The sequence below is a fragment of the Amphiprion ocellaris genome, chromosome 2, assembly GCF_022539595.1.
Source record: "Amphiprion ocellaris isolate individual 3 ecotype Okinawa chromosome 2, ASM2253959v1, whole genome shotgun sequence".
Classification (NCBI taxonomy): domain Eukaryota; kingdom Metazoa; phylum Chordata; class Actinopteri; family Pomacentridae; genus Amphiprion; species Amphiprion ocellaris.
The window spans coordinates 3,860,029-3,864,115 of record NC_072767.1 but is presented as its reverse complement, the minus strand read 5'-3'; positions in this window follow the sequence as shown (position 1 = coordinate 3,864,115).

Below are 4,087 nucleotides of genomic sequence, written 5' to 3'. Positions count from 1 at the left end.
TACAATTTTTTGGAAGATTTTTACTCATATTTGAAAATATTTACAAGAATTTTCTTGCCAAATTTGGGGGATTTTTTTTTTTTTTTTAAAATAAAACTTTTCAGGGAAACTTTTAAGGAATTATTGAACTTTTCTTTCTGAAGGTTTTGCAAATTTTCAGAAATTTGGGGAATTTTTTTTGCTGAATTTTTGTATTTTTTTCTGACAAGGAAACAATATTTTTTGGTGCCCGTAAATGAAGACAACAGGAGGGTTAATCCACTACCAGTCAAAAGTTTGGACACACCTTCTCACTCAATGCTTTTTATTTATTTGTATTATTTTCTACATTGTAGATTAACACTGAAGAGTAACACTTTTTTGTTTATGACATAATTCCATATGTGTTCTTTCATAGCGTTGATGTCTTCAATATTAATCTACAATGTATAAAATAATTAAATATAAACCACTGAATGAGAAGGTGTGTCCAAACTTTTGACTGGTAGTGTATGGACACTTTGGTTTTCATTTCATAACAATGACCTGCAGTTTGTCACACTAACCTAAATGAGACTGAATGTGTAGATTAATTGATTAATCTGTAAAATAGGCAGTAAGTTAATAGATAGATACATAAATCTAAGATGCACTGAAGGAGGTCTGGCAGCTACATCCTCCTGAGACAGTTCATGTTGATTTTTCCTTTAATTTGTCACCCGTCTGTGCATAGATAAAACAAGTGAGGCTGCAGACAAAGATTCTTGGTTTTGTTTGTACAAAAAGGAGATAAATTTGTGCCTCTTGCTGCACATTTGTTTGTCTGATGTTTGATAGATGTTCCACGGCCAGTAGCTCAGTAATCCCCGTATGTGTGAGGGCTCGCTGGTCGATTAATCGTTTGACTGTCATGTGGCAACAGAAGTGAGCGAACTCGGGTGGACATGAAGCAACGCGCCCAGACGGCTCTGACATTTAGAACCGCATTCCTGAAAGCCCAACACAATCCGTGGCATTTTTAAGTCCACGTTAAACCCGAGTCGCACCGTCTAGCTGCACACTTTTTCCTCAACGTGCACGACGAATCTTTCCAGATGCAGAAGGCGAGGCAATACAGATGTGGACAGATGTGGCTTTGGGCTCGTCTGCACTGCAAAAACTCTAAATCCTACCAAGTCCATTTGTCTTATTTTCAGTCAGAATGTCTCATCCCACTTGATTTAAGATAAATTCACTTAACAAGAGACATTTCAGCAGATGGAGGGACTTGTTTTAAGACAATGCATCTTAAATATCTTGTTCAGTCAAACAATCTTGAAATGATCTTATTTTGAGCTGTATTTTACAAGAAACAAGGTTCATTTTACTTTTCATACATTTTTCAAGCTGAGGTGTTATTAGTAGAAGCTACATAATCTTGATTTAAGAAATAAACTTCACTAGATTCAAGTAAATGCGTTTTATTGGAAAATCACCAGTTAGTTCATATTGTCCAGTTTGCTAATGTGTTGCATGTAAATTCAAAAATAAATAGTTGATTTCAATACTAGACTTGTTTACATGGTGTAGAGTTATTTATAAATGAGGGAGTAAGAATCATGGTCATATTTACAACTAATGTATTTTCAACCAACTGTATACAGACGGATATCTGAAAATGCTGCTTCAAGGACAAGGTGGTCTTAAATCTAGAGTCATGTCGTTGTTATACAACCTAAAATAAGTCAAATACATCTTAAATGTTGTACTCAGCATGAATGTTTAAAAAGTAAATGTCTACTTTTCAGTTAAAATCACCTGCTTGGCTTCCTCTAAAACACAACACCTCTAAATGTTGTCAAAACACGACTAAATGTTAGGATTTCTAGTTAACTGGGAGAAGATATTATATCTCAAAATGCTTCAGTTAATCTTTGGAATCTTATTTCAAGTATAAGATGGTCTTAAATCTAGAGAAGTTCTGCTATAATACAACTCAAAATAAGTTTAATAAATCTCAGATTAGGAGGTTACATGAAACTAAAAATCTATTTTTGAGTGAAAAACTACTATTTTTTAACATGTCTGGCTTATTTTAAGACTCCTAAGCTTGACAATCCTGGTAAAATATAGTTTAAAATAAGTTTTCCCAGCTAATTTTAAGATCTCAAGATTCTAAATATCACATCTTATTTCAAGCAATCTTACCAAGCCATTTTGCACTTGTTCTATTGGCAGATTTTTTTTTCACTTATTTCAAGGTAAAAAAATCCTTGAAACAATTTTTTTTCTTGTTTTGAGAGGAGCATTTTTTTCCAGTGTGAGATCTGCGTTCGTTCGGACGGAAACACGCGAATCCTGAGCTGTGATCCTCGCCTCTCCTTCCACCTAATCTCTCCTCCCTCCTCCTTTCCTTCTTCATATCTGAGATCATCAAGTTCTTTCCATTCACCGGAACAAATCCCCGTCGTCGAATCAACTATTTCACCTCAGGCACTGAACTTAGCCACTGTGAACAACACATAGCAGGGATCAATGCTCACCAATTAGCTAAGCTCTGTGCCTTTAGCAAGCGGGACTCATGCAGACCCAAACTTTCAAAGTCTGCTCTGGTGCTGTCGGAGGTTCGCCGCCACACGTCTAAAAAATGTCCTTGTTTTTAAATCTGGAATCCAAGAGCTGAGCCGCCTCCGAAAAACCGTTGTGTAAAGCTGCAGAGCTCTCATTTACATCAACAAGAGACATCAGACGGCTGCAGAACCAGAGGACATTTTACATCAAATTTCAAATAATCCACGTACAAAGTACTTAAACATGCAGTCGTTGTGTAAATGTACTTCTCCTGAGATCAAATCTAAAATAACTAGGAGAAAATAATGTTTGACAATGTTTTTAAAATGCCAAATAAGTCTGGAGTTCCCCCTAAATTGTTGTTTTTCTCTTGTCCCACCCCCTGATGATTAAACTGAATCTCTAATAAAACAGTTAGAATCAAATTTAAATCTCCTTTTGTTGCTTTTTTTTTTTTTAATTGATGTTTCTTGTAACTGCGGGAACATTTTTTTAAATAAACACAACATTTTAAATAATAATTATTATACATAGAATGTGTGTCATGGAACATGTTAGCAGAACCTGTAGATGATGTTTTTCTCATTTTGTGTCTTGTTTTTGTCATTTTCTGTCATTTTTTTTGTCTTTTTCTCATTTTGTGTCTTGTTTTTGTTGTTTCATGTCTCATTTTTGTCATTTTCTCTCTTGTTGTTTTCTATCTTGTTTTTCTCATTTTGCGTCTTGTTTTTGTTGTTTAATGTCTCATTTTCTGACGTTTTTGTCTTGTTTTTGTTGTTTTCTGTCTTGTTTTTGTCATTTTGTGTCTTGTTTCTGTCATTTTCTGTCATTTTGTCTCTTCTGTCGTTTTTTTGTCATTTTCTGTCTCGTTTCTGTTGTTTTCTGTCATTTTGTGTCTCGTTTGTCATTTTTTGTCATTTTCTGCCTCGATTTTGTTGTTTTCTGGCTTGTTTTTGTCGTCTTCTGTCTCGTTTTTGTCGTTTTGTGTCTTGTTTCTGTCGTTTTCTGTCTTGTTTTTGTCATTTTCTGTCTCATTTCTGTCATTCTCTGTCTCATTTCTGTCGTTTTGTGTCTCGTTTCTGCCATTTTATATTTAGTTTTTCTTATTTTGTGTCTTGTTTTTGTCATTTTCTGCCTCGTTACTGTTGTTCTCTGTCTTGTTTTGTTGTCTTCTGTCTAGTTTTTGTCATTTTATGTCTTGTTTTTGTCATTTTGTGTCTCATTTCTGTCATTTTGTGTCTTGTTTCTGTCGTGTCTTCTTTTACTCATTTTGTGTCTCAATTCTGTCATTTTGTGTCTCATTTCTGTCATTTTATGTCTTGTTTTTGTCGTTTTCTGTCTTGTTTTTGCTGTTTTGTGTCTTGTTTTTGCTGTTTTGTGTCTTGTTTTTGTCATGTAGAGTAGGGTTAGCAAACAACACAGAAAACATGGAATAAAAACGTTCCCATTGATGTGGAAGCTGAGCCAGTCAAGCCTTTGATGGTTTCAGAGTTCATTTTCTGTCTTGTTTTTGTCGTTTTGTGTCTTGTTTTTGTCGTTTTGTGTCTTGTTTTTGTCG